At 40.5% G+C, this 9,640-nt stretch overlaps 2 pseudogenes; one reads left to right on the forward strand and one right to left on the reverse strand.

Annotated features, from left to right (window-relative positions):
• Nucleotides 1–4,629: 4,629 nt before the first annotated feature.
• LOC142102607 (5S ribosomal RNA) lies at nucleotides 4,630–4,748 on the reverse strand (annotated as a pseudogene).
• Nucleotides 4,749–9,291: 4,543 nt separating this feature from the next.
• Nucleotides 9,292–9,410, forward strand: LOC142102604 (5S ribosomal RNA; annotated as a pseudogene).
• The last annotated feature ends 230 nt before the right edge of the window (nucleotides 9,411–9,640 follow it).

Here is a 9,640-nt window from a genome sequence, read left to right on the forward strand (position 1 = left end):
AATCAATTTTGTTTTGGGTATCGGAACATCATTTTAAATTTTAAGAGCTATCTTACATTTTCAGCCTGTTAGGAGTGGGTGATTGCTCATAGCTGTTCAGTTGCCTCAGCCTCAGAGCAGCCGAATGGACAGAGGAAGATATCACATTATCCTACAAAGGGAACTTGAATCAGTAACAGCCTCCTGATTGGCTCCTTATAGGGTAGGGAGTACTATGTCTCCTCTGAACCATTATCTGGTTTTGACACTGCTCTTAGATCGTGACTCTGCCTGTATCTTGCCTGTCCTGGGGCTGACCTTGCTTTTGGATACTGGTATCTATTTTTGTGAGTACAGCTCACTTTCACCTAACACTGAGAATACCAACCACTCCAGCATACCTCATTTTCTATACATTACTGTGTCCAATACATTGTAGTATCAGCATCAGGAATTTGTATTTCTTACTAAAGTGTGTTAAATCCTGGGGGCACCTGTGTATAGGAGAGCATATATTGCTCTAAGCAAATAGGGGCTACTGTAGATGAAGACAAATGTTACCCTGTTCTAGTGGTCTTATCAAAATAATCTCCTTATGTTGGCTTCACACACCCATCAAGGGTACATAACAACTGTTGTAAATATGAGGGAAAGAAGTAGCAATACACACTGATGTTTTCCATTTTTAGGATAAGTAGGTGCACCGATGCTGTGCTCTCTCATGCAATAAATAAATTATTTTATTATGTTATTATTCTGACTACAAGAAATCTATACAATATTGCATACCTTTTATTCAAAAATACAATGATCTGGTGGCCATGGGATCCCTGCTCTGATTTACCCTGTTCACATTCTATAGGATCTCTGCAATCTATTTGGGACCAGAAAGCAGCACAATACAGCGAGTAAAAGGTAGGGAGTTTGCTTAAATGTAAATATTTACAGGGAATTTTTGTTTCAAAATATAAACCATGTGTTTTGAAAAATAATAGTGATTGTGTGCTTGACATGTTGGTATTACAGGAAGGCTAAGCATACAGTAAGAGAGGAAGATAAATCAATGGCTAAGGGCAGTGCAATGCTTTCACAACAATAACTACTAGTAAGCAGGGCCCTCTTAACAACATTTGGGGCCCCCGGGCAAAGCAGTGCACCGGGGCCCCTATATATATAAAAAAAAATAAATGATTATATATATACGGGCCCTGCAGCCCAGGGGGCCCGTCAGAGGCAGCGAGAGAAAAAAGTTCCTGAAAAAAAGAAGAAGAAAATACTTACCTTGCTCTCAGCTGGCGATCCGGCTCCCTCCCTGGTCTCCTCCTCCGTGCTGCGCTCCGCAATAGATGTCGGGCGGGCGTGATGATGTCACGCCCGACATGCACTGCGAGCGCAGCACGGAGGAGGAGACCAGGGAGGGAGCCGGATCGCCAGCTGAGAGCAAGGTAAGTATTTTCTTCTTCTTTTTTTCAGGAACTTTTTTTTTTAGCTGTCTCTGATGGGTCCCTTGGGCTGCAGGGCCCCCGGGCACCTGCCCATCGTGCCAATTGGAAGAGACGGCCCTGCTAGTTAGAAGTTAGCTGCTGAGGAAAGAGAAGCAGCACAGCCAAATTCAAGAGGCCTGCCAGTGATCTCAGCAACCAACAGAAGAGTGAGTACTCTGGAGTGAGAAACTACAAAGAGGGGTACAACCAGAGCAGGCACTGCCATTATAGAGAATCTGAATGCAATGAGGAGGCTGTTAGTCTAGCAGAGCAATCTTCCTGTTTAATAAAGAGATTTGCCATTCTAACATGGATAAATGACAGTGTCACAGAGTAAACTGCCAGTATCAGAGTGAGAACTGTCTATTTCAGAGGGAGCTCTGTCAGTGTCTGAGACGTAGCTGCCTGTGTCAGAAAGCAAGCTTGGTGAGCTAATGAGCCTTCATCATCCAGTACTACCTCTATGCTGCCGACACTCACTTCTTCTCCTGATCTCTCTCCATCCCCCCTCACTCGGGTGTCCACCTGCTTCTCTGACATCTTCTCCTGGATGTCCTCTAGATTTCTTAAACTCACCATTGCCAAAACCGAACTCATTTTCTTCGTGCATCTAGAGCACCCACCCCCTCCGACCTTCTCGATCACTGTTGACAATTCCACTATATCATCTGTTCCCCATCTTCGCTGCCTGAGTGTCATCCTCGACTCCTCTCTCTCCTTTGTGCATACATTCAATCTCTTGCCAAATCCTGCCTTTTCCAGTTATGAAACATTGCTTGCATTTGGCCTTTCCTCTCCCAGGATGCCACCAAATATCTCATCCATTCTTTAATCATCATCTCTCAATTTGGACTACTGTAACCTTCTCCTTACTGGCCTCCCCAACTCTCATCTCGTTCCCCTTTGATCTACACTCAAAGCCGCTGCTAGACTTATCTTTCTTGCTTGCAGCTCCACATCTGTCTCCTCTCTCCACCAAGCCCTACACTGGCTCTCCTTCCCCTATAGAATCCTTTTCAAGCTCTTCACTCCACTGCTCCCTACATCTCCAACCTCATCTTTATTCACTCTGCAGTCTGCCCACTACGATCGGCCAATGATTGTCAACTCTCTTCTACTCTGATAACCTCGCTCACTTATTGAAGACTTCTACCATACTGCCCCCCTCCATTGAAACTATCTCCCTCACTCCATCAGAACTGCCCAGAATCTGTGCAGCTTAAAAAGGACATTAAAAACCCACCTATTCTAAAAAGTCAATCAGTCATTTGCATAACTACCCATCTTGACGGTTACGCCTCCCTCTCATCCCTTCTTCCCCCTTCCTCCTTCTGGCTCCATGTGACTCTGTCGCAATTCACCCCTTGTGTCTTCGGTATGTTTGCCCTTCCCTTTAGTTTGAAAAAAGATGGAGATTATGCGCTCACCTCCTGGTGGTTGCAGGAGCTGCAAACAGGACCAGGGACCCTGCCCTTGTAGTACAATAACAGGCAAAGGTTTTCCTGTGCGCTCACTGACTAAATGATTGTAAATAAAAATAATTTTATGTTTTGTGATGTACCAGATATATGGTGTGGGTAACCTCTATCATAAAACAATACTCTATAGCAAAATAACTGGTTTATTGGTCCCTATACATAGTAAGCTAAAAGAGATAATAGGCAATGGAATATTTTCTAAAAACACATAGTTACATGTACAGTGCTGCCCTGGATGGACCAAGGTTAGAAATAACAGACAATAAAAAAAAAAAATAGGTTCCAAGAATAAAAATTAACATATATTGGAATAAGCTAAAAAAGGAGTCCAAATCCACAATAATTTTGTGGTGTAGCCGATTGGATGTAAGATTAGTGTTTCAACAAAGTCCAGATTTCCAGTGGGTAAATAATCTGATGTTACAAGGTGTCCTAATGTAACAGAAAAGGATGCTCCAAGAATTACCACATTAGCATGATGTCTCTAATGAATCCTGAGGTAGAGATAGACGTGATTATTCACGTTCTAATGATAATAAGGTAGCGAAAACGGAGGTGTAATGTAAATAATATACTTGAAGATAAGATGGTATAAGGTTATTAGGTATCCCACACACTGGTGGGACTGATACTTGCGATTGCGTGAACCGATGTTAATGGGGTCAGTCTCTCGTAACGGCCCCGCTGACGAGTTGCGGCGTGCAAAGTGAAATTCCAATTACTTACAAACAGCAGTGGGTGATCAATTCCACTACTGTGAGAGTGAGTGAGCAGTCCACACGAAGCGTGCGACTTGCTTCCGGTCCTGACTAGCGCGTCTAAGGTCACTTCCGGTCGGTTGCTATTGGCCAATAGATGGATGGGGGCGAAGGCCCAACGCGTTTCGTCTTAGAAGACTTTCTCAAGGGAGATGATTCCAATGTTGGTGGGTGTTTATTTATAGAGCTCCCAGTAGTATGTTAATCTCTGATTGGATAATCGCGCTATTGGCCTATCTTTGGTCCGTGGTATGCCTTAATATTTCAGATGTTTATATGCTCACACTCCATAAGTCCTGGGAACCATAGTGCAGAATAAAACTATAACATAATGGTGTTAAACCAAAATTCATGTCACAACCTTCTGGCTACATACGTGTAACATGTATCACTTGGTGACTCTAATAATAGCCCAATTGTGTGCATAATATAATTATGTGTTTGTTTAGCAAAAATATAAAGTTCAAAGTTGAGGGCTATTATATACACATGTATGCACAATCTACAACCACACACTATAAATACATTTATCTTGGATTACCACCTTGACACGTTTAGACAGTATTGTTTATAAAGATGTTGACAAAGGTGGTCTTGGTTTTATACATATATAAAATAATACATATACTGGCTAGTTAATATACTAAATTGAATGCATAGGGATGTCTACAGATAATTATGAATTGATGCATGGTTAGGAACATGATAATAATGGTCATCGATTATGCTCCCTTCATGAAACGACGCCTAATGAGCAGAATGTTTGTAATGTACCCTCTTTCAGATGTATATATAATTTCACGGCTGTTCAGTGTATGGTGTTATAATAATAACAACATAAACAGTTATACTGTTGGTACCAGTATGCTTCTTTGCACAGCCACCTGCCCGTATACACCAGTATTGACACTGTCCAAATGGGGAGATGAGTTCTTACTGCACTAGGTGTTCTCGAGTAGTCTCCTATCTCGTTACTTACCTAGCTCCGCCTTGCTTGGCTTCCAAGTTCGGGTGGGTTTGGGCATGGCCAAGGTGGTATGGCCGTAGGACTCGCTCCTCTCAAATGGAACAACGCCTGGTTTGGCAAGGTGCTGTGCAGATGGCACTACCATAAGGAGGACTTTATCCATCAATGCAAGGTGAGATCTAGTTCTATATTTAGTCCATTTGGAGTGAGGGTTCTGACCAAATAAATGGCTTTGGATTCCTCCCTATTCAGTTTGGGTATTATGTTACCCCCTCTCCAATTTTGAGTCACTTGTTTGATACCAATGAAGGATGTACCTTGATGGCTACAATTATGGCTGTCCTTGTAATGTTTGGATAGGTGGTGATTCTCAAAACCTATTCTGATGTTCCTCAGATGTTCTCTGATCCTAGTTTTGAGGGTCCTAATCGTTCTACCGATGTACTGTTTGCCACATTGGCTTTGTAATAAATAGACCACATTCATACTTTTGCAAGTGATGAGCTCTTGAATTTTAAAGGTTTTCCCATTGGAGGTCGATACGTATTCAAAAACAGGTTTGGTACTTCTGCATTTTAACGTTTTACAGTTGGAGCATGTCCCACAATAGAAGAAACCTTTTGTGGGTATCTGTTGACTGAGCCAATTAGAATCTGTACGTTGAATATTGGCAGGGATGTAGCTGGATGTGATCGATTTTTTCATATCAGGCGCCTTTTTGAAAACCAGTTGCGGGTACTTGGGAAGTATCGGGCCTAATATTGAATCTTGTTTAAGGATATTCCAATGCAATGCTTGTTCAGAATTCTCTTAATGTAGATTGCATCTCCTGAGTAGTTGGAAACAAAGTAAATGGGTTCTGGTGCATTTATCTTGGGAGATATGGTGCCATTTGTTTCTAGTGTATTCTTGTACTTCAAAAGGTCGTTCCTATTTGAACTCTTCACTTTCTGATAGGCCTCGTCTACAATTTTATCGTTGTAATGTTTTTCTAGAAACTGTTGTTTCATGATCTTACTCTGTGTGATGTAATCATCCATATTTGTGCAGTTGCGGGAATACGTGTGAACTGGCTAAAGGGAATACTCTTTAGCCAATTAGGATGGTGGTTACTGTTGGATAGGATAAAACTGTTACATCTACTTGCTTTCTAAATGTATGGGTGGCTAGTTGTTCATTCTGAATGAAAATCTCCAAATCTAAAAACTCAATTGATAGACGACTGCAATTGGCTGTGAATTGGAGACCAAATTGGTTGTCATTTATCTGTCTTAAAAACTGAGATAGGTCATTCTCAGATCCCTTCCAAATGATCAGCACATCATCAATATATCTTTTCCAGAGCACCAGGTTTGCCGCCCAGCCATTGTTGGCCCAAATGTAATGGTCTTCCCAGTAACTCATGTATAGATTGGCATAGCTGGGTTCAAACCTGGTGCCTATAGCTGTTCCTTCTATCTAAAGATAAAACTGATCATGCAACCAAAAGTAGTTATGGGTTAAAATGAAATTTATATTAGTGAGAAGAAATTCAATTTGATTGCTATCTAGGAAAGGGTCACTTTCTAAAAAGTGTCTGATGCTCTGTAATCCTAGCTCATGCTTAATTACTGTATACAGTGATGACACATCGCACGTCACTAGCCAATACTCTGGTGTTCACGTGATTTCTTTTAAGAGCTGCAATACATGGGTGGTATCCTTTAGATATGCTTTCTGTTTGGTAACATAGGGTTGTAAAAATGTATCTATATAGCGTGATAAATTGGCTGTAATGGAACCTATACCCGAAATGATTGGTCTACCAGGTGGGTTGGTGAGGTGTTTATGGATTTTGGGGAGGTGGTATATTACTGGGATTACTGGGTGTGAATTGTGTATATATTGATATTCACGTAAATTTATGATACCTAATTCCTGTCCATATTTAAGGATGGAGACAAGTTCTTTTGAGAATGAATTAGTTGGATCATGGTCCAGTTTCTGATTGGTGTTACAATCGGATAGAAGTCGGTTGGTTTCATTGATATAATCCTCTTTGTTTAGAAGGACGATGCCCCTCTTTGTTAGCTGGTTTAATTGTAATCTGATCTAATTTTTGTAGCTGACTGAGGGCTAGCATCTCTTTTTTATTTAGATTAACCTGTAAACGGTGTTTCCGTGTGTCTAGTTTTTCCAAGTCTGCTAACACCATTGTTTCATATGTAATGATTTCATTACTTTTGGTCTGCTTAGGATAAAATGAAGAAGGTGGTTTGAGGTTTGTATGCTTGTATGTTTCTGGAGTGGAAGCATGTTGTACTGATTTTTCTAAGGTTTTTTTTTTGAAAGAACCTTTTAAGTGTCAGTTTCCTGATAAATTTGTGGACGTCAATGTACATCTCAAATTTATTCAATCTGTTGTTGGGAGCGAATTTTAGCCCTTTGTTTAAAACACTGATCTCATCTGTAGACAATATGTGGTTACTGAGGTTAAAAATTCCTATTGGTTCAATTGTGTTCTTAATGGCAGAGGATGGGTGGAGGATGTGCCCTCCCCTGCATCCTCTTCGAGTTCTTTTACCTTTCTTTTGAGGGGATGGGGTTTTGTTTGTAGATATTTCTCTGTGAATCTTGGTCCCAGACCTAAAAAAATACTCAGTTATGAAATGGGATTCTGTGGTTCTGCATCAATGGTGGAAGAATCATGTGGAGTGGTGTGAAACAATGTGGGTTTACTCAATGGGGTGGAGTATAGTGTCATACTCGTATTTGTTATGGGAGAGTAGGATTGATGATCTGGATTGATGCAATTAGGTGTCGTCACTAGATCTTGTGTGGTTATAGGGGATTCTAAGTGTGTGGTAAGATCATGTTGCCAACCACTCCCAAAGGATTTGATGGCAAGTCTTTGATATTCCAGACTTGGTTCACTACATGATGAGTGTGAAGTGTCTTCTGTGGTATCAATAGTATTATTTAATTGATCAGTATTGGTTTATATCTTTGGTTTTTGATGGATCAGCTTCATGTATTGCTGATATGTTAATCCTAATTTACGGTAGGTTTTCCGATTATTGAATTGAAATTTCTTAGGTGATTCATGTATTGTTTTACCAATACATTGGTGATGGTGATTAATAGCCGAAGGGCCGTCTATTTTCGAGGAGGGTTTGTTGTTTCCTGCTTGGGATTTTTTTGTGGATTTATGTTTGATTCCAAATTTGTCTCGACTGTACTTAGTTTTCTTGGTGTGTATGATCTCTTTTTCTTTATGTTCTAATCTACTTTTCATCAGTTTTAAGAGATCATCAAATACTGGTTCTTCCTTAAGAGGGCTAAGTTCTGAATCTATAGAGTTTATTCTATTTTCTAATACACTCAAATGTTGTTTATGCTGGGAGATAAGTAAGGAGATGAGACGGGAGGAGCAATCATTAAGAATGGCCTGCCACTCACTCAGAAAGGTGGGATTATCGTTATAACAAGAAGGAATTTTCTCAAGTTTCAAACCCCTAGGTATTATGTTTTCAGATGAGTATTTCTCTAAACTGTGAATATCCCACCAAGTGCGTATTTCTTTATATATTAATTTCTCAAATTCAAGTAGTTGGAGACAATAATTTTTCCCTTGAGTATCAGGTATATTGGATTTAAGTGTAGTGGGAAAGATGACACTAGATGTGTACTCGCGTGTGGATGTCAGACCTAATGGGTCTCTATATAGATTTGACATCTTGTTGTCATAGGATTAATACCTTGCAATTCAGGGGGGAGCAAGCAAATCAAATGGATATAAACACACAATTGAAAAAGGATGGAGATTATGAGGACATCCAGGAGAAGATGTCAGAGATATATTGATGATGTGCTGATCATTTGGAAGGGATCTGAGAATGACCTATCTTAGTTTTTAAGACAGATAAATGACAACCAATTTGGTCTCCAATTCACAGCCAATTACAGTCGTCTATCAATTGAGTTTTTAGATTTGGAGATTTTCATTCAGAATGAACAACTAGCCACCCGTACATTTAGAAAGCAAGTAGATGTAAACAGTTTTATCCTATCCAACAGTAACCACCATCCTAATTGGCAAAAGAGTATTCCCTTTAGCCAGTTCACACGTATTCGCCGCAACTGCACAAGCATACAAACCTCAAACCACCTTCTTCATTTTATCCTAAGCAGACCAAAAGTAATGAAATCATTACATATGAAACAATGGTGTTAGCAGACTTGGAAAAACTAGACACACGGAAACAATGCCAATGTGGCAAACAGTACATCGGTAGAACGATTAGGACCCTCAAAACTAGGATCAGAGAACATCTGAGGAACATCAGAATAGGTTTTGAGAATCACCACCTATCCAAACATTACAAGGACAGCCATAATTGTAGCCATCAAGGTACATCCTTCATTGGTATCAAACAAGTGACTCAAAATTGGAGAGGGGGTAACATAATACCCAAACTGAATAGGGAGGAATCCAAAGCCATTTATTTGGTCAGAACCCTCACTCCAAATGGACTAAATATAGAACTAGATCTCACCTTGCATTGATGGATAAAGTCCTCCTTATGGTAGTGCCATCTGCACAGCACCTTGCCAAACCAGGCGTTGTTCCATTTGAGAGGAGCGAGTCCTACGGCCATACCACCTTGGCCATGCCCAAACCCACCCGAACTTGGAAGCCAAGCAAGGCGGAGCTAGGTAAGTAACGAGATAGGACACTACTCGAAAACACCTAGTGCAGTAGGAACTCATCTCCCCATTTGGACAGTGTCAATACTGGTGTATACGGGCAGGTTGCTGTGCAAAGAAGCATACTGGTACCAACAGTATAACTGTTTATGTTGTTATTATTATAACACCATACACTGAACAGCCGTGAAATTATATATACATCTGAAAGAGGGTACATTACAAACATTCTGTTCATTAGGCGTCGTTTCATGAAGGGAGCATAATCGATGACCATTATTATCATGT

The sequence above is a fragment of the Mixophyes fleayi genome, chromosome 9 (assembly GCF_038048845.1).
Source record: "Mixophyes fleayi isolate aMixFle1 chromosome 9, aMixFle1.hap1, whole genome shotgun sequence".
Lineage (NCBI taxonomy): Eukaryota > Metazoa > Chordata > Amphibia > Anura > Limnodynastidae > Mixophyes > Mixophyes fleayi.